At 42.0% G+C, this 22223-nt stretch overlaps 1 long non-coding RNA gene across 2 annotated transcripts; it reads right to left on the reverse strand.

Moving 5' to 3' along the window:
- Positions 1-387: 387 nt before the first annotated feature.
- Positions 388-16000, reverse strand: LOC123607591. 2 transcript variants are annotated; one of them, XR_006716790.1, is made up of 5 exons: positions 15534-16000; positions 13739-13902; positions 10666-10916; positions 6508-6633; positions 388-2608 (listed from the first exon to the last, which is right to left on the reverse strand). It is a non-coding gene; the product is annotated as an uncharacterized LOC123607591 (long non-coding RNA). The 2 variants fall into 2 exon arrangements; XR_006716789.1 differs by having other exon boundaries at positions 15530-16000.
- Positions 16001-22223: the final 6223 nt, after the last annotated feature.

The following is a 22223-nucleotide window of genomic DNA, read 5'->3' on the forward strand; positions in this document are numbered from 1 at the left end:
AGTAACCAATAATATTAAGCATTTTTTCATGTGCTTATTTCAAGCGCAAGCTTTTACATTCAACAATACCGTTCCTCAAACAAATACCATAAGCGTCATTTTTAATGAAAAAATAAAGTCATGCCAATCCCCAAACTTTGCTTAAATAACTTTTAAAGTGATAATTATTGGGGCGCCTGGGTGGCTCAGTCGGTTGAGAGTCCGACTTCGGCTCAGGTCACGATCTCGCCATCCGTGAGTTCGAGCCCAGCGTCGGGCTCTGGGCTGATGGCTCAGAGCCTGGAGCCTGCTTTGGATTCTGTGTCTCCCTCTCTCTCTGCCCCTCCCGCATTCATGCTCTGTCTCTCTCTGTCTCAAAAATAAATAAACATTAAAAAAAAATTTAAAGTGATAATTATTGTTATTACAATATTAACACAATACCAATAAAAAAAACCAGGCAAGCCTTTCTTTTACTGATAAATATCATGACTATAAACAAGTAAATCCAAACAAAACTAAAAATTCATACTAATGCAAATTGTAATATGAGAGAGGCTTTTGCTGACCCTAAATCACCACTTGCAAATTTCCTCGCGTTGCTCCTACAGTACCTCATGATATTACATAGCCTTTTCTTGGCAGGAATTTATAATTTGTGTATAAAGTCTGCCTTCACTCTTTAGCCTGGGACAATCAAAGTAGTTCTTCTTGACTCCAACACAGTTATAAACACCAATGCAAATGTGGGCACTGCATGGCAATACTTGTTTATAAGGGGAACCAGATGATGTAGAACATGCTTACGTTGTTTTGTTAGATTTTCAACGAAATGAAAAACACAATATCGAAATGCCCTCATGGCAAAGAAGTCATCCTGAAAGACGGGACTATGAATTCCAGGCTTTGGTACACACCCCAGGTAGAAGAGCCCCACACTGTGATATGGGGTCCTGGTGCCGTCTTGGCTTCACCACACTCCTTTGTACCCTGTGCCTAATAGTCCTTGCACTGTCCCATAGTGCTAACGACTCCTCCAACAACGCATATTTCATTAAGTCACTTGATTCCCCCGCGTGCCCGCTGAAACCCTGCGAGGAAGGCAGAGCATCACCCTGAATTGCCGGTGGGGAAAATGAGGCTGACCACCCTAGGTGAGTTTTCCCCCATTCACAAAGCAGAACCTGGTCGGGTCAAGGCTAAAGCCCGTTCTTCCAAATCCAAATTACATCTTTTTTCCTGTGTCACATGACTTCGCAGGCTTTATTACTAGGAAGAAACATTCTGGAGAACACACAAACCTGGGACTTTTTAAATAGCTCTTCTTATGCTCAAACAACCAAATGTTTTCCACCCATTTCCTCTCCACTAATCCAAAACAGACCCAGTGCCCTTTTCCCTATGATTCACGTCTATTTTTCTTTAGATGTCTCTTTGTCCTCTTCAGTAGGAAACGCACAGTCTCAGGCACACAACTGGGTATGACACAATCCAGCTGCCACCCACCATGCGGCTACTGTCCATCATGAAAAACAGGGACGCTGTCCTCCCTCATTCCTACAAACAAGACACGGGTGTTTTCGTGATCGTGCCAGCTTTCAGTACCCTCAGGACATTCACAAATGTCATTAAGGATGCCACATTTCTTTTCCAGGTGCAACTTTTCAAATAAAGCTCTCAAAACCACTGCAACAAAACCATGACATCTGCCATTCATTGAACTTTTGTTTCACGCCAGGCGTGATGCTAAAAGCTCACGCGTGCCTCATCTCCACACCATGTCCCTATGAGGCAGATCCTATCTTACTCCCCTTTTGGAGACAGTGAAGCAAATCTAAAGAGTGCCAATGTTACGCAGCTAATAACTAGAGGAGCCACGAATCAAACCCTAGTTTTTAAGTGCCAGTAACACATGCACTACATCACTATGCTATCTCTGAGAAGTCATTCCCAATTTCCCCTAGCTATAGGGAATAGTTCCTTCAGCTGAACGTTCGTAGGCTTTCCACCGTCTCCCTTACCCCGCTTAGCTCTTCTGACCTTGCGCCGTCTTGATTTGTGAGTTGTGTCTCACTGTCCTTAGGAATCTCAGACATGGCTTAGCATACTGCGATGGCTACAATACGCTGTCAGTGAATGACTGCCCACTTGTCTGGGTAGCTGGCTGCATGGGTACGCGGGTGGATGGAGAGGATCCCATTGCTTTCATCTAACTAGCACCCTTATTTCTGGAAGTGACACCCGCCACCATCACCACCTATTTCACGTGTGGTCAATCATGTTGTCCCTGCCCACGAGAACAAAATTATTCCAGGATTCCTCTGCAATGGCAATGGACAGAGAAAGGGCAAGTGATCTGAGCAGGCGCCTTCCCTGAAGGCATATATGGACACAGGTGGAGAGAAGTACCTCTTCCTTCTGGGACCGTTTAACTGGGTCAGTGTGATTCTGCGATGGCTAGAGCTCATTTTTTCCCTACCTTGAGGGGAGAGCCCACATGCAGGATGAGGGAAACATCATTTGAACCCCCGGATTCCGCCAGTCATGCCTGAAGCATGAGCCACCACCAGGCTTACCCATTACATGAGCCACGTTTGGCTTGTACTGGCCACTTGCAATTTCAAATATCCTGAAAAATATAAGAAATCAAAAGCCTAGATGAGGACAGTTTTGTTTATACAAATGGTAACTCTGTATTATCATGAAATGGGTGATCGTAGATGAGAAAGGCAGATGTGCTAGACGACTTTTATGTAGTCAGTCATCATTCACAAGCCACGTATCACATGACACAACTTAGGTGTCATGGTGTTCACAGGGGTCTTCTCCTCCAGTCTCTTACTTACATTCGTAGACATTAAAAAGGCTATTTATTTTCTCACCCATATGAAAAGCCCAGAAGTAAACCTGATTTCAGAGTAGACTCAAACATCACCATCAAGGACCTATTCCTTCCTCTCGCTTTAGTCTGATTCCTCCCTTGTTGGCTTTCCCCTCAGGCTTCCCGTGCTGAGCCCTTAGTGGTTCCTAGCTCTCTCTTCATGGACGCAAACTGGCCACAGCAGTTTGAACACCACCTCCTCATAGTGCACGAGCCAGACAAGGAAGAAGAGTCTCCTCTTGCAGCAACTACAAGGGAGCTTGGGAGAAGTCAAGTTGTCAGTGTCCTACAATTACATGATTAAAAAGGAGAAATCTAGGAGTGCCTGTGTGGTTCACTCAGTTAAACATCCGACTTCGGCCCAGGTCATGATCTCATGGCTCATGACTTCAAGCCCTGCATCAGGCTCTGTGCTGACAGCTCAGAGCCTGGAGCCTGCTTTAGATTCTGTGGCTCCTTCACTCTCTACCTCTCCCCTGGTCACAGTCTCTCTCTCTCTCTCTCTCTCAATCTCTCTCTCTCTCTCTCAAAAATAAAAACATTTTTAAAAATTTATTTAAAAAAAAAAGATGGGAAATCTGTTTTCTCAAAGCAAAACTCATGTATTTTACCATTATGAGAGGGCCGGACACACACACACACACACACACACACAAAGTAGAAAGAGCCAGGCCAACAGATAGACAAAGACAAAAAGAGAAGAGTCCAAGTATGCCCATACTGAACCATCGTTGAGTCTAGGAGTAGAAGGTATATGGATGTTCACTCCAAGATATAACTTTTCAATATTTCTCTGTGTCTGTAATTTCCATGATAAAAAGTTGATGGGAAAAAAGAAGGTATGGAGGCCATTAGTGCTGTTCACCAAGTATTTTTAGCTTTCTGCCTTCAAGGCACATGATAAGTTTATACTTCCCAGTTTCTTTGAATTTAGATGTGGACAAGTGACTTGCTTTGGCCTACAAAATATGAGCTCGTGTCACTACTGGAAGAGGCTTTGTAGGCCTATATCTGATTCTCCATATTTTATTCCCACTGCTGCAGTGACCAAGGAAGCATGCATTTAGATAAAACCTCCCCAACCTGGGTCTCGGAGAGAATGTCTAAGAATAACCCCCAGACAAAACACCATAGACATGCATCTGAGAAAGAAATAAACCTTTCTTGTTAGGCATTATTAAGATACTGGGTTGTTTGCTATAGCGTCAATACCTAGATCATCCTGAGGGATATAAAACAGATGCTGTGCAGGAAAAAAATACTCCATCCTCTAAATAGCAGGGAGCTTTAACTATAAAGTTTTAACTCCTAGACCATTCTTAAATAGGAGCTGTCAAGCATACAATCAGAGCAGACTAAAAATATTGATTTTGTTGTTGTTTACAATGATCAATTAAACACACCAAACACACACCAAACACAATGTGCTCGCTCTTTTAAGATATCTGGGCTACAAAATAATATTGGGAGAACAATTCCAATTGCCCGTATCTCCTTCTTTCCTACCCACCAACAACATGTCCTGGAATGGTGTCAAAACAGCAGGCAAGAATCTTTGCAAAAGGCTAGAATCTGTCCTATTAGCAGATTGTTTCTGACTCAGCAGGAGGGATGCAAGGAGCCAGCACATTGTAAGGCAGATCGCTGCCCATTAATCTGTGAGACAAAGGAAAGGGGCAAATGTACCTGGCTCTCAGGAAGTGCCCAAGGAGAAGCTGTAATAGGCAAGTAGAATTAGAGTGAATTCACCAGCAAATACCAACCAGAGAAGTAAATGACTTCTCTTCTCTACTTAGAGGAAATCTTTCTTAACTACTCAAAACCCTTTGCACCAACCCCACAAACATTACCAGTTGTGGCAAGTGGCACTTGCTAAGTCAGTATTGGATTTTTTTTTAAGGAACTCAAGTAACCTCTCCAAAGAGAAATCATTTAAAAGTGGAGAAGTCACCAGAGTCCAAACTATGTGGAAAAAAAGATTCTCAGAGAACAGAGAAAGAACAGGTAAATGTCTTGATGGATAGGTCTACGTTTTTTAGAAGGAAATGATCATAGAATTTTGGGTTAATGATGGTTTCATGTTAGCTTTAGTATGGAAGTGCCACTCACCCACCTTGGAGAGCCCCTGCCTTGTTTTACCTCCCAGAAACTCCTTTGGCAGCTCTGTCTGAAGCCTTCACATTTGTCTAAATTGACTTAGCAGCCATATGATTTGGGGCAAGCTGTCAAAATCTCTGCGCCTCAGTTTCCCCCTCTATAATACGGAAATAAGACTACTGCACTGTAAAGATTCAATGAAATCACAAGATAAAGTGCTTAGCAAGCCCTGGCACATAGTAAGAGCACAATAAATGGTTAGTTGCTATAATTATAATTTTTATGTCTTCCTTGGAAGGATCTTGTGTGTCCTTTCTGGGTGTTGGCAGCTTTTCCTTCCAACTCTTCAGGGGCTTACATCATTATTTTCTTTCCTCCTTAATTCAAGGACATTGAACTATGTGCCAGGCACTGTCCTCATAGGTTGGTGACAATGATGAATGAGACAGATTTTCTTGTCCTCAATAGACAATACACAGAATGTAATGTGATCAGAATCTAATGTAATCAGAATCTAATGGCACCATGGAGGTGGGGCACTGAGTTGGCCTGAGTTCCCACAGTCCTACCCTGAGTAGGTGATATTTCAATGGTATCCTATCCCTAGGCCTAGCCCCATACCCAACAGGACCTGCAAACTCTCCAGGTGCTAGGAAATAATCAAAACTCCCCACCCAGCTTTCAGGGCTGTGAAAATTGGCCTGAAAAAAAAAAAAAAAAGAGAGAAAGAGAGAGGTTCAGGAGAAACAGGCCCTAGATTCTAAGAAGCATTGGGCTGGAGGCTTGACATAGGCATGGTTTTCTTGTTGGTATTGGAGATTTTCATACTAAAAAGCATAAGGATAGAGCTTCTATTCCAATGACATTGGGAAAAGGATTCCAACGGCTATGTTTCCTTCTCTCTGCAATTCCTGCAATGGACATTTCTCATTGCATGCTTGGATCATAAAGCTTCATTTGACAGGCTTCCTGCATTTCGAATCTGAATATTGCTTCAGCAAAACCTGTATAATACCATGACCATTCATCTTGATTTGGCTAAGATAGTCCAGCTTTATGCCTGTTATTCTAGCATAATTATTAATAGCATTACCTTTCACTTTCAAAGGTGTCCCAGCTTGAATGATAAGTTAGCAATTACAGCATCAACCTAATTTTAGTAAATCTCTCTAAAAAAAATTTTTTAGGGGTGTCTGGGTGGCTCAGTCAGTTAAGCGTCCCACTTCAGCTTGTCATGATCTCACAGTTCGTGGGTTCAAGCCCCGCATCTGGCTCTGTGCGGATAGCTTGGAGCCTGGAGACTGCTTCAGATTCTGTGTCTCCTTCTCTCTCTGCACCTCCCCTCCTTGTGCTTTCTCTCTCTCACTCTCATACTCTCAAAAAAAAATTAAACATTAAAAAAAATAAGGATATTGTGATGCTGAAAATACCTTAAAATTATGAGAGAAGTGATATCATTCATATCACAGACTGAAAGAAACAGAGTGATAATACAAGTATTTACCATTTATTAAAAAACAAATGTGCCAGTCATTATGCTAAAGACTCACCTCATTTTATTTCATGTGTAAACTTTATAGTTTCATTCTGACCAATTTCTATAGGTGTAGAAATGAAGCACAAGATGACGAAGAGACTTTCTGAGGAATCATCAAGGAGTAGTCGATGGAAGTATCCTGTGGAGGGAAAACGAAATCATGATAACCAGAGGGAAGGAGGAAGATACCAGAAGAATATGAGGCATGCAAATAGGGACAAAGCCCACACAATGAAGACCACTTGGTTCATAGGCCAATCATACCCCTTGGCTAGCACCTTGTAGAACCTGAAACACTAATGCATCTTGGGAGCTTGAATCACATTCAGCTGCCCAGATGCTTAAGGGAAGACCTGAAGTCCACTGACCCTAGAACACTGAGATACAAAAACTTTGCAATAATGAGGGTTTTTTCTCAACTATCTCCCCCCGCCCACCCCCTACCTTTTCTTTGGCCTAGCACCATCTCTCTAGAGCTCTCTAGAACAATACCAAATTATAAATATTGTCATGACTTTTAAAATCCAAAGGCCATTAAGAATGGATTCAAGAGTGTCATGGCCTGCAAAGTCCCTGATAAGGCTCAGTCGCTGAAGATTAGTCTCTCACCTCTTCTCAGATCTGTCTATTGGCTAACACGAAGCATGGTCCATGGATCTGAGCACTGGATGATGGGTTTTGAACTTTCCTCTTGCATTATTCACATTCTTTCGGCCACTAGCAAGGGATTCTCATTTCCAACATCATGATTAATCTAATCCCTCCAAGTTTCCACAAGGAATCACATCTTCGTGAAGTTTAATTTAATGTAATTTGACGTAACACTGCCCCCTTGTGCCTCACTACATGAGGGGCCTTTTCGGGGAAAGATTTATTTTTAATTAAAAATAAAATTTATTATTTCAGCACCTTATTGAACATTATGCTGGGGAGGGGAAGATACATTTCTTGTTTATATTCCTTCATCATTTATCTCAGGCCTTTGTTACATTGGTTTCCATCATTGCTAACTGCTGGCCAAGGAAATCAGTTCTAAGGGGCAGACTTCAACATAAATCCACATGTGATTATTTTAAAGTAGCATATGGACGGAAATAGCAAACAATAATCCAGGCTGCCCAGGAATGAGGAGTTCAGGAGAAACTGAGTAAGAAATCAGGAAATGAAAAGAAAGTTATTAAATAGACTTGCCACAGCTGGCCTAGTGATTTCAATAGACTTGGTTAATGGGAAAAACAATCATAGAGAGCTCTTTAATTGCTTTTCTGCTGAGTTCCTCTCCACATCTCCATGTTTGCAGAGATTAATTAGGAGTTCCAATCACAACCTAAAACTAAACTCAATGAGACAGATCAGAGAATTAAAAAAAAAAAAAAAAATGGTGGCATGCTCTGGAGACTTCTGAGAAGTGTATCTCATAAAATTGATGGTCAGTGCTTCTGGTTTGCAAAAGATTACTTGCAAAGAATAAGTAATGTAAGGGCAGAACCCTAATACCAAATAACGCACAAATCCTTACTCCTACCTCAAAAATTGGGCCTGGGTATTTTTCTCTTGATTAGCCACTACTCAGCTCTCTGGGCGAGATATTGGTAGGAAAATGATCCAGAAAACTTTGGATGTTCTATGAATCACTGACGCAAAGAGGATGCAGCCAAGCTGACCTCTGAGATAAGGTGACACACAAAGAGACCGCATAAACTAGCCTCTGGAAGTGTACTCGTCACCCTTCCAGGGACAGCTCTTCTGACAAATGTTCCATTTCCGTTGGGTTTGTAAACTCCAGCACCACCTCCGTGATCATCTCAAGATAGACACATTGGCCTATGATAGATGTCTGGGGATTGAATGCATAGTAGGGGTGCCTAAAAAACCAGTCCATGTGCTTTTCTTGACTCATCCCCTCCTAGGCCAGACTTTGCTTTCTGACGAGCTCTTTTTAACCCGGTCCAGGAGTTTCAGCTTTGCCTAAGGCTGTGGACATTCCCCATGTCTTGAACAACAAGAAGCCCCCTTTCCATTTATCTTTTATTCCTGGTTTTCGTTTTTGTTTGTTTGTAGTATTTGTTTTTGTTTTAAGTGTGCCCCCTGCTGGTCTATTGTTTCACACAGAACCCCATCAGGGTTCCATGATAGACCAGCAAAAGTGCTCTAAGAGGTTGTGATTGTGATAGGTTTGTCTTGCCTAGTTAAGCAGGAGGGACAGGTTTCCCTGAAGAACTTTCACTCTCCATGAAGAAGGGGACCCTGATAGCAGTAGGCGAGGAAAGTAGGGGGGAAGGAGAGGAGAATCATTTCCAATGGGAGACACGGGAAAGGTGAAAATCAATGTGTTGGGCAGACATAAACACAGAGTTAAAATCAAATAAGCAGGAAGGAGACCGTCACAAGATGAGACTGAGAAGGTCCATTTTGTGACATTTTTCAGGAGAGACTAAGAACTTTTCTCACCTCTCTACTATGAGGCTCCCCTTTCTTGATCCTTGGCACCCCCCTTCCCAAGCACACCAATTCTGGACCAGCAATTCCCTCCACCCATCAAAACTAAATCTCAGCCGTGCAGCTGATCAAACGTGGTCACGCAGAGAAGTGACTGCAAAAGCTTGATGAATCACAGTAGTTCCTAAAATCTTGGTAGACTGCAGAGCCCATGAACCCCAAGATGGTCTGAGTTCAAATCCAACACTTCACTCTGTCAGTTTCCTCATCTGTAAAGCCTTTCTTCCCAGGCTTCTGGGAGAATTTAACAAGACAGTAGAAGTGCTCAGGGCAGCAAAGCAGGACATTCTTAGCTAGGATTTGCATTTCGATCATGGCACCGAGTTTTCAGCCAGAGGAATAAATCCTGGTGGCATTTTAGATAAGAGTGAGCTGGAAAGGCGTGTGTGCATTTTGTTCATCTTGGAGTCACGTGCAGATCTCCAGCTGGGCCCAGTTGAAAGGCCAGGTTGACTATCTCATGAAGTAAACTGGAACACACTTCATACATCAAGTAGCCTGCCCTGGATAGAAATGACAGGATTTCTCTTGGAAGGGACACCGAATGTATGGGGCTTTTTGTCTTTTCTGAGTGGCCTGTATTTACTGATCTGTTGTTAAAGAACATGAAAGGTTTCTGCAATTTCAAAAAGCTTTTTTTTTTTTACTTAAACTTAAAATTTCATTGAAGTCTTCTTCAATGAACTTTTTAGGGCTTGGATGTTTGCAACTTTTTCCTTAATTAAAAATTTGGGATGTTGAGATTGTTTTACTTCCTTTATCAGATACCGTGCACGTTTTTCTTTGGCTGCAGTATTTATTACTGTTCAACGTAGGCTAATAATCACATTTGTCAACGCAATCATTACCTATTTTTTTTTCATTACCTATTTTGTATACGGCACCGAAAGAGACTGTGTACATGTGTTGGGGTGGAGGAACTATTAGGAAAGGGGCCGCAGACTGATAAGATCCCGAGTTTTAAATCCAGAAGGAGAGAAGAGTGACATCCACAGAAAACGGCTTCACAAGGAGGGGAAGAACAAGCAGCCCCCAAGAGACAGGGACCAGTGGCACTTAGCTATGCATGTGCATCAGAATCACTTGGAGAGTTTTTAAAAATATGCAGATACCTCTGTTCCACCTCTCGAGATGCCGATTCCATGTACTGGGGGTAAATTCCTGCCTGCTTGTGATTGGTTTAAACAACGCACAGATGATTCTGATGCGTAGCCAAGGTTGAGAACAGCTACTATCGGTCGACAGGAAGGGAGATTCAGAAGAGCACGAGTCCCTTTGCTCTTGGAGAGAACGAGAGAGTGGGTTCATGGAAGAGATGACATTTTACACATATATGTAGTTGTAAGATGAACGCAGGCATAACGTATGTGGTGGCATCCATAGAGCTGGCCCCAGATAAGCATGCATGTATTGGTCATCCTTAACTCAAGAACCAGAGAGACATGGTAACCACCCGGTAGAAGATATGAGAGATACTCAAAGATAATACCAAACTCAAATGTGCAAGGAGGCCCTGGATATTCCACCAAGCAAGAGTAAAGCGCTGCCTGATGGAAAACAGAAAGGCTGAAAACTGCTGCAAGTTTAGAATTCCTACAATCCTGTCGTTCTAGAACTACAAAATGATAAAGGGGGGGGGGGCACATCCAACATTATTGGAAATGTTACTTACAGCTGAGAAAAGAGGGCAGATGGATGATGGGAACGTGGCAGCACCAATGACTACAGCATGCGTTGTCTGGAGTCTTCCCACGTCAAAGACGGAGAGAGCTCCGATGGCTTCTTGAAGGTTTCTGCTTTACTGAGAAGGTGAGGCAACAGTCTAAACTGTGCCATTGAGCACCCTGTGTTTCTGTCTCGTTCCATGTGGCTTCCTTCACACTTCTGCTTTCATTTGAAGTCCTGGAATGGCCATGAGCACCGCTGGAATTGTGTTAAAGTTGGAGACAGATTTAATTTGGGTTTAGTAAATTGTATTTATGTGGTTCATAGTCGTTTCCATGTAGTGATGTGCAGGCCCTGAGCCGGAGGCCATATCTCAGTATGAATGTGTCCTGTAGTAACTGACAGCACAAACATGTTAAAAAGAAAAAAAAAAAAAAAAAAAAAAAACATTGAAATATATAGAGCCAGAGGCTCATATGCAAAACACTCTTTCTATTCGTAGAGCTTACAATATGGAAGAAATAGAGGTTTTCCCAAATTTGACAACAATTTTTAAAACAATTTTTTCAATGTACGATCTTGCTATGTGTGCAGGTGAAAATAACCGTTATAAGCCACAAATAGTAAAAATCAAATTTTGATCAAATATGTGAGAGAAGAGATTGAATCTCTAATATCTTCCTATTCTCTCCTTAAAAACAATATGAGGGGTGCCTGAGTGGCTCAGTCAGGTATACGTCTGTCTCTTGATCTTGGCTGAAGTCATGACCTCACGGTTCATGAGGTCGAGCCCCACGTCAGGCTCTGCACTGACAGCATGGAGCCTACTCAGTATTCTCTCTCTCCCCTCCTCTCTCTCTCTCTCTGTCCCTCCCCTGTTTGCACGCTCTCTCCCTCTCTTTCTCCCTCTCTCTCAAAATAAATAAATAAACTATGAAAAAAATATGATAAAATATCATATGAAAAGTTCTTCAACTATGGAGATATGTCAGGCAGTTAACTAATAAAAGTATAATGCTCTTTTTCTGGATTTTGTGTGATGTGTGTGGTATCTATCAGCTTTTTGAAATGTGTTACTTGTGATTTTTTTCTCATTCTAAGAAAAAAAAAAACCACTGTGTTCACATTACTATAATTTTTTGCCTCTCCTGAAATTCACAACAAAAGAAGCATTATGGGGAACATTCTAAATGTCGCATCTCATCTCTCATCTCAAGACGACAAGAAATTCTATGTTTTTTATTCATTTAAATCAAATCGTCTAACTCCCAATGCTTAGCTTTTCAAGAATTCAGGAAATTCTCGGTCATCATTGGTGTTTCTGCCCTCCCAGAAACACCCGGTTCCCAAGGTCTTACCCAACCCCAAGCAAGAGGGTGACGTTCTATTTATCTGCTAGGGCATCTATGCACACTGCTCCAAGGAGACTCTGGCTGCCCTGCTTTGCTGGGGACATAGCCATCTTGGACTAGTTTTAGACCCCTTCAGCTTATGGTCCTTTTCTGGGTTTGCTGTGTACACATCACTCTTCCCCAACCCAGGAATAGGGCATTGGATGGATCTGCCCCATCTCAGTCCCCAGTGAGCTTCACCACATTTAGGTACGTCCAAATTCCTTGGAATACTCCCTTATTCTCTATCCTTGACCTCAATCACTCTCCCTCGGCTCTATAAGCTAGGACCCTTAGTCCCATATCTTTTACAAGCTTAGGCTTTCAAAAAGGCAAGAAAAGCATTGTCTTCAGGCAACACTGGTTCTCAATCATGGAGGTAAAAACCTAGGCTGAAGGAAAAGTCAAAGGCCCGGCTACTTTCGGGAACAGAGAGAAAGGGAAAATATAGGGAGAATGTTGAGCAAAACAGAAATACTCGATTAGTATCTCCAATTGAAAGAACAAATCTGACCACACCACTCCCTAAACCGCACCTTTTCAGTGGCTTGCGATCACTTAGTAGATACGGCAACTAACCAGTAACGACAAGACTACTTACTTATAGCACCTGCCCCCCAAATTCCACAGAGGTACATTAATAATTGCAATGTTCATCAGACTGCTTAAGGGTCTTGTTAAAATGTGCGTTCTGATTCAGAAGGTCTAGAGTGAGGCCTGGGATTCTGCATTTCTAACAAGCTCCAGGTGACACTCCAGGACTTCAAGGACCACATTTTGAGTAGCAACAGACCACGGCTTTTTTTTTCCGAGCGTCCAGCACATCACACAACACCCTTGTTTCATAGTGGATTGTAGAATGACCTGTCCTTAGAGTTACCTGGGGAGTTTTCTTTAAAATGCTGGTTTCGGGGCGCCTGGGTGGCTCGGTCGGTTAAGCGTCCGACTTCGGCTCAGGTCATGATCTCACGGTCCGTGGGTTCGAGCCCCGCGTCGGGCTCTGTGCTGACAGCTCAGAGCCTGGAGCCTGTTTCAGATTCTGTGTCTCCCTCTCTCTGTGACCCTCCCCCGTTCATGCTCTGTCTCTCTCTGTCTCAAAAGTAAATAAACGTCAAAAAAAATTTTTTTTAAATAAATAAAATAAAATAAAATAAAATGCTGGTTTCCTGGATCTCACCCCAGATTCACTCGTTAGAATCTCTGTGATGGGTTCCATTAAGTGCATTTTAACAAGCCCCTTGTTATGCTTCATAGCATTTAGCAGCCATTGTTCTGACTTTGCCCATGATTAACTACTCAAAGTATTCCTAAGGTACCTTTCACTTTCCTGACCCCAGGACTCTGCATAAACTGGAGCCTCCAGGGTCCTTATCCAGTATCATTCTTCACCTGCAGTCTATCCATTCTATGTGCATTATTCCTACTAAGCCTTCAGAAACCTTCTGGGTCGCCTGTCAATCTGGACTGAGTACGCTTCTGTGCTGCTTTCAAGCATCCTGTGAACACTTGGATCCCAATATTATGACTACTTGCATGTCTCCCTCACAGTCTGTGAGCTGCTTGAGGGCAGGGAGTTAACATTTATATACCATGGACACGAACCAGTACCAGGGATGGATAAACAAATGAATGGATAGGATGAAGAGAAAGAGAAAAACAGAGAATGAATTAAAGGCAGATCAGTCTTACACCAAGGTTTATGATGCCTTCCCAATGGTTTCGGCCATTTCTCATTTCTCCTCGATCACCAGCTTCCACGTCCGTATTCTCTTTCGCTGTTTGTCAACTCAGATGAAAAAATTCAGCCCTTTTCCTGTTTCTACAAAAGTATCCTGAGGGCAAGGAAGAATTTGCTAGAAGACAAGGGATGAAGAGAGCAACCAGATCAGAACACTTGTCAGATCACCAGTCCACCTCCTTAGTGCCCTCTACACTCATTGCCCAGGGAAACCAATTTAGTTCCTTCCAAGTTTGCAGAATGCACCACGCTGATGCGTGGAAGATTGACATTTCCCTCTATTGCATCCTAACAGAACCCTGAGATTTTTAGGGATTCATCTATCCAAGCAACCACGTGCTTCAGAGGACCTCCCCTATCCCCAACTCTGAGGACAGGCTTGACTTATCAAAGAAGTGATTGACAAACATAGGTAGGGGCAGGTGACCCAATCCAGGCCAAGAGACAGGTGAGAGAAGGTTTCCTGAGGGGCTCATAAGAAAAGTGTCCTCATTCATAGGAGATAGCCCAAAAAAGAGATTGTCTCTTTTCTTCCCTCAGCCATGATGGTTTGATAGGACACCTAAAAGTGTTACAGGCATCTTGCCACCAGAAGGAGGAGGAAAGTGACTTTGAGAATGGCCGCAGACAAATGGAAAGAACCAATGAGACAGAAATAACATATTAAGTTCACCAAGCCCATTTCCTTTTCCTCCCGATCATATAGCAAATCACACTGAATAGCCTCCCGTGAAGTTAGACAGTGCCAAAAGAATGGAGTCCTGATCCATAGACTATGATAGTTGTAGCTTCTAGACCTGGACTCTAAAATGTCCTGCTTGTTCCTCCATATTCCTTCTCTTTCTCCATCTGCAGGTTGGGTCATGCTAGGGTGCTTCTGAAGCCTTCAAGATGGTAGAGCTGGAGCATAGATGAAGCCAAGGTCCTTGGATGCGATAAAAGTATCTATTTTCATAGAGTACTTACACAAATGAGTAGTAGTATTGTACTGTGTTAAGCCATGGAGATCTCGGGACTAGTTTGTTAAAGCATGTTGTAGACTGACTGTATCGTTCCCCAATTCATGTGTTGAAATCTAATACACAAACTTATGGTATTTGATGGTGGGGCCTTGGTGAGGTGATTAGGTCATGAGGGTATAGCCCTCATCAATGGGATGGGTGCCTTATAAGAGACTAGAGAGCTAGCCCTCTCTCTTTCCACCATGTGAGAATCCAAGGAGTTCAGTAGTGTGCAACCCAGAAGAAGGTCCTCAACCAAACCTGACCATGCTGGCACCCTGATCTTGAATCTCCAGAACTGTAAATAAATGTCTGCGGTTTTCAAGACACTCGGTCTATGGTATTTTCTTACAACAGCGCACGTAGGCTAATACATAGCGTGTGGCATTACTTACACTGATTAACAAAACTAAATTCCTTGAGTGCTGAATCAATTAACCCTGCAGGCCCTCTACCTCTAGACTTTGTTTCCTGAGCAAACTTTTTAAAATCTCTAAGTCCATTTGGGGAAGGATCTTGTGTTACTTTCAGCCCAAGACATTGTAACAGAGAAATTCACATCTCTACAGCTCCTACTTCTATATTTGTATAAACAAACCCACCCAGATGGTCACGGAACAAAGACCAGAACCTAGTCTGTTAAAAATGTATAGAAATATATAAGGATTTTTTTTTTAACCCCCCAGGGATGGTCTGCTTTTTAATCCTCACTTGTGATTTTCTGCCCCCTATTGTCCATACCTACTTCTGTGCTTATTTTTTGCTTGATGAGTTCAGGGGATTCTTCTTCTAACCGGCATCCTCCTCCAGACAGCCAAGGACCTAAAGCAATGTGGAATTTAACACTAGGCATTCTGGAATACCTCTCCAGATAAATCTACTGATCAGAACTCCTTGAGCAGTCTCCCCAGACCTAACAAAAAACTAGATTTTTCTCCAGAGTCTTATCTTGTGTGCTCTTGACTCAGGGGCCTCCCTTAGGAGGAAAGCCTTCGTGACATTACCCCCCATTCCTTTGTGACACGCTTTCACCCGCCCCTAGACAAAGGGCCACAAGCTTGGCCTTTCTCCCACTGCGGGTGTCCCATCCTTCTCAGCCTGATGGCTCCAGTGTCCCATCAGTGGGTTCACCCACAATCCAAGACCGACAAGACTACCTCAATTAGTCTTTCTATAGATACAGCAGATGTAGAGAGGAAATAAAATGTTCTAAAGTTATTTATTTATTTATTTATTTATTTATTTATTTATTTATTTATTATTTGTGGGGAGTGGGCAGAGAGAAAGGAAGAGAGGATCCCAAGCAGGGTCTGCACTGCTGGTGTGGAGCCTGATACAGAGCTTGAACTCGCAAACTGTGAGATCATGACCTGGGCCGAAATCATGAGTTAGATGTTTAACCGACTGAGCCACCCAGGTACCCCAGAAATAAAATATTCTCAGCAAACAGGATTTACAACATTAGGGATACGGAGAGCACACATCTACCTATTCTCCCTTCTCATGGTATTTTCCTTTAGAAACTGAAATAGTTTTTCTGAGCTCCAAAGCATTTCCTGAAATGTTTCCTCCTTATTTCCTTCCCACATTAAAGCTCACCACTTCCTCTTTTATGAATCCTATTATGGTATCTACTGTCCTTTGACATGTTTATCAATGCAGCAGCATACAGGGGTTACAAGCTTGGACCCTGGAGCCAAACTGCCTCAGCTTGATTTCCTGGTTCTGTCCCTCACTGGCTTTTTAACCTTGAACAACGTAAGCTCTCGGGGCCTCAGTCTCCTCCCCTGTAGAAGGGGATAATAAAAGTGACTTCATCAGGTGGTGTTGAACATTAACTGAGGAAATTCACTTAAAAGAGCACCCGGAACAGTATAAGGGCTCAGTAAATACCGGTGTAGCTATTTGGATATCTCTTTCCGCCCTTTTATGATAATAAGCCCCTTGAGGTAAAGAACAAAATGTTACCCATCTTGTATTCCCAGTGTGGGGAGGGGGCCCGATGTAATGCTCTGTTTGTGTTGATTGAATGAATGAATAACTGAATGAATGGGAAATAAGTAACTGAATGAGTTTCTGGATATGTCTCGGGCTAATAAGCAATTATTCAGAGATTTCCCCACCGAAAATCATAGCTCTATAGCCAAGGAATTCCAGTCTTTGTGTCATCCGTCATAACCCAAGATGAGCTTGGATTCGTTTTCTCTGCACCAGTGACTGAGCTTTCCAAAGCCTCCTCTGCTTCCATTTCCACCCTCAACTCCTGCACTCTGCATCCTTGCAAAGGGGTGAAAACATCCTGCCTATCCAACCACAAGGAAACAGTTAAGGAAGTCAAACCATACTACGAGGCCATGAAAAAGACGGGTTAGATATCTTATCCTTCTATTGCAAGACATTAGTAATTAACTATTAAATGATAAAATCAAGTTATAAAACTGTATTACAGAGTGCCCGTTTTGGTAAAATATACATTTGATATACTACATGTCCAGACATGTGGTTTTCACCTGCACATCAGACCTTAAAAAACGATCCCTGCCCAAGCCCACTCCAGACCACTTGAATCAGAAACTCCAGGGGTGACATACAACCATTGGTATGCCTTAAAAGCTCCCCAAGCGATTCTAATGATATAAATTGATATGTTATCAGTGGCTGTCTCTGCCTGGTGGGATTGCTGGTCTTTTTATTTTCTTCCCTTTGCTTATCTTTTTTTCCCCTCCTATAAATGTGTATTGCTTCTGTGATAAGGGGGAAAAAACATACACAATCAAAGTGAAGTAGGGAGAAAGGTAGAGCAGAGGCGATTTTTAATATAGTCTAGGCCCTTACTGGAAGGGAGGGGGCTGTAACACTTGGCACGCTGTGCTGTTTAAATTGCGATTCCACAGGAACTCATATGAGGGGCCAGGGGTAAAAACACACCATTGTACTGCAGTTTAATGCCAACCAGCAGAGAGATAATTAAATGATAAGCTAGCAGCTCTAAAACACTGGACTCATTTTTGAACTTTATTAACCTTCTTGTTGGGTAAAGCTCAGCTTTAACTGTCAACTACCATCAAGACCTTGACCAAAAGAAGGAACGGAATGCATGGGAGTCCCCTGACAGTTCACAAGATTGTCTGACAAGGGAGTCGATGCCAAAGGCTACCATACGACAGGCAAATCCAATCCTTTCTGATGCCCAGAATTTGAAATTAATCTCTCAGTTTCTCTAGGTAATCGTAAATTCCAGTAGTTGCATAAGTAGTGGGATGGGCAGGGAGATCTGAGAAACATTTGCAGGGAGAGGCACCTGGGCGGCTCAGTCAGTTAATGTCCGACTTCAGCTCAGGTCATGATCTTGTGGTCCATGAGTTCAAGCTCTGTGTGGGGCTCTGTGCCGACAGCTAGGAGCCTGGAGCCTGCTTCGATTCTCTCCCTCTCTCTCTGCCCCTCGCCCACTTGCTCTCTCTCGCTCTCTCTCTCTCTCTCAAAAATAAATAAACATTTAAAAATGTTTTTAAATATATGATAAAAAAAAATAAGTCGCCCCTCACCTTAAAATTCCACTGTTATTGACAAGGCGAGTTCATTCCAGTAGAAGAAAGCATTATCTTCTCTTGTCTTCTCTTCTTAAGCTTCGAACATTCCTGAAGGGGATTAACATTCTATTATCTATGATTCACTCATTTATTCAACAAAATTTTACCCATCTATTCACTAAATATTTTTAGCACCTATCATGTATCAGAGACAGTGTTCAGCAGTAGGGATAAGTTGGTAAGCAAAATCTGTCTTGCCCTTTTGGCTCGTGACCTAGTAAAAAAGACACAAGTTAATCCAAAAGCCACACAAGTAACTATAAAATTCCAATCGTAATAAATATTGCAAAAAACATTTGATGTCACAACAGAATACAAGAGAGGAACTGAGTTTGTTTGGGGTCAGAGATTACAGTGTGAACAGAATATACGTTTACAGTGTAAGAAAGGAAAGAGCACATACAAAATGTCTTAATTATGACGTGGTAAGTCTAATAAGAGTAATGTGAAAAAATACACAGGGAGCTCAAAGGAGGGTTTGATCTTAGTATAAAGATCAGGTTACAGAAGAAGGACCACCTGATCCCAATTTTGAAAAATAACTAGGCAAGGAAGTGTGTCCATATTCCAGAGATTGATACAAGCAGAAAGTGGCAGTATTAGGGTTAGGGGAGGGCAAAGTCTTGTTAGGAAAGAGGTAACTGTCACCGTGTGTCTACTGCAAGGCTCTCTGAGCAAAGATGACCTGCATCTATGGTTTCAGGGGCACATGATGACTAGATTGTGAAGGGCCAAAAATGCAGCCTTTTTTCCAAGCGATGTGGAACCATGAAAAGCCTGTGAACAGTAGAGCTCAATAGCTACTTCTTTGTCTGAAAGGTAACTGTCGTCCTCCAGAGAACTGAGCTTCCAAAATGTTGAATGAATAAATGAATAAATAATCTAGTCCTACACCTAGAAGGGTGACTGCTGAAGACTCCTGAGAAAAGTACAAGACATAATCTAACGTTTACTGCTAATGCGGTCACCGCAGTTTTAAACGACACAACCTGGGGGTGCCTGGGTGGCTCAGTCGGTTAAGCCTCCAACTTCAGCTCAGGTCACGATCTCACGGTCCGTGAGTTCGAGCCCCGCGTCGGGCTCTGGGCTGACGGCTCGGAGCCTGGAGCCTGTTTCCGATTCTGTGTCTCCCTCTCTCTCTGCCCCTCCCCTGTTCATGCTCTGTCTCTCTCTGTCTCAAAAATAAATAAACGTTAAAAAAAATTTTTTTTAATAAAATAAAATAAACGACACGACCTGGTTTACCCACTACCTTAAAGGGATGAATTGTCCAGACTGCCACGCGCGAGGAGCTCTGATGTAGGCCTGAAGTGAGGCGTTCAGAATCCCTCCCCCAAAGCCTTTACCAATGAAATGTGGACTTCTGTGGACTTCTGCTACCATCGTTGTGATCGTTTTTATACAGAGAGATGGTTTCCATCTATAAATATAGGAAGAGGCACATCAAAATAGGTTAATTCACATGACTATGAGTCAGAACTCTATATTGCAAATGACAGAAATCCAACCAGAACAAGTCTAAGCAAAAGGGAATTTATAGGACCATAAAACTGAGGAGGCTTTAACCAAAGGTTGAAACCAAAGGTCTTAACCAAAGGTTAAGAGCCTCGGGCACAGGTTTGATCCAGAGGTTCAAGCAACATCAAAAAAACCTGTATCACCCTCCATTTCTTAGATCTTCCTGAATCTGCTTAGTTTCATTTTCAGATACGCCCTCTCTTTATGGGAAATCATCCATCACCAGTGGCCTTCACATTCACATCCTCTATGTTTAGAATTATCAGTAGTAGAAACAAGCCTTTTTCGTGGCTTTAGCGGAGGAGCCTTGAAGAAGAGTCTTGCAGAACTCTAGAGAGACAGGTTCATCTAACTGGCAGATGTGAGTCAGTGTCTATGACTGAGTAAATTGTTCCCTCATAGAAAAAAAATAAAATAAAAAAGTTCTGTTTCTAGAGGAAACAGGATGATGCGGTACCAGGCAAACAAAAACAACAAATGTGATAGATTTTGCAAACGGGCTCACATTTTTCTGCTCCGACCCCCTTGTAGCATGCCCTATTGGATGCCAGAGGCTGGAAAGCTAAAAAAAAAACCACCCATCCCAGACTCCCTTACAGCTCAGATGTGCACAGGGCAGCTCCTGCCAGCAGACATACTCATGCAAAATTTAGCAGCTTATGTTGTTTATTCTGGCAAGTGCATTCGTGGAGGCATTTTGGCGAGATAATTATAGATGGTCCCCAGCTTCACAGGTAGCAGGAAAAAGGGTTCCGGGCAAATAATTTGCTGGTACGGGTCACACCAAGGCAACTCAGTCTTGGAATCAACATCTGTGGTGTGGCTCTAATCATTGCAGAGGGTGTCGCTCCCTTGGTAAACCTCCTGTGCACTGTATGTTTGGAAATCTTCCATGAAAGCCCAGCCCACAGCCTGTTCCTTCAGTCCTTCCAAGGGTTTTGCAAGTCCTTACATCTTTGTATATTTAATCCCTTTCTATTTAAGTCAAGTGGGTTATCTTCTGTTATCGGCAGCTGGCCCCTGACCAATAAATACAGCAATCCACTGTAATTTCTGAACAGTGTTCTACAAAAACTTTCTTCTGAATTCTTCACATAAAGGGTGGGATCATGGAATCTAGCTCAGTAGAGTTATTCTAGACCTCTCACGAGCTCATCCCATTACTGATGGGCCCCGGCAGTTTGAGATATACATTTTTATTCTGACATCTTACAGCTCACTACTGCTCTCTTCGTCCATACCTAATTTGTTATTAAACTCATCTCTTTAGATGTTAATTTTAATTACTGCAGTTTTCAATTCCCATGTTTGTATGTGGTTCTTTTTAAAATCCGTGGAGTCATTTTCCCAGTTTCCTGACATGACTTTTCATTTTTCAGCATAGCTATTTTAAAATGTGTTTGATCTTTGCAACATCTGGGTAGGGCCTATCTCTACTGTCTGTTGTCCTGTCTGTAATTAGTCATGTGTAGTCTCCTTGTCTGCGTGATTCCCTGTGGATATAAATGTAATGGCCTATACGTTAAAATGGCGTCCACAGAAATAATTTGAGAACTCGAATCATGTTACCTTCTCCCAAAAAGAATCATTCATTTACTTTTGTCACAACCGGAAGCAGGAGGAATCTAGAACCAGCTCTATGTAATTTCAGGAACCACCCAGATAAGGCAAAGATGAACTGCAGACCCTAAGAAGCCAGGTTTACCCCCAGTTTACCTGGTCTAATTGAGGAGGGGCTCTTTATGTGCCCAGCCCAGTCCATAGTGTTTTAACAACTTCTCTGCTCTTGGAAGGTCCTGAACTCCAACTTTTGTCTTCCCGGCCCCACGAGGCTGTCAGTGTGCAAACATCCAGGTACTCCTTTCAGAACCAATGAGGGCAACCAGAATTAAAGCAGCCAAAAATACTGGTTTCACCTCTCTCGAGGGCTTCTAGCTCCTCCATCTTGGCCCCCAAATTTTTCATAACCTTTTTAGCACTCTTAAGCCTTTAAATAAATAAATAAATAAATAAATAAATGAATTTATATATATATATTTATGTATATTTATATATATGATAAATTTATATATTATATATAAATATGTATTTATATATATTATATTTATATATATTTTTATATATTTATATATAAATATAATATATATTTTTTATATATTTATATATATAAATATAATATATATATTTTTATATATAAATATAATATATATATTATATTTATATATATTTTTATATATAAATATAATATATATATTATATTTATATATATTTTATATATATATATATAAAACATTTTGTCCCGGTTTCTGGCTGTCATTAGCAGATGG

The sequence above is a fragment of the Leopardus geoffroyi genome, chromosome A2, assembly GCF_018350155.1.
Source record: "Leopardus geoffroyi isolate Oge1 chromosome A2, O.geoffroyi_Oge1_pat1.0, whole genome shotgun sequence".
NCBI classification, from domain to species: Eukaryota; Metazoa; Chordata; class Mammalia; order Carnivora; family Felidae; genus Leopardus; species Leopardus geoffroyi.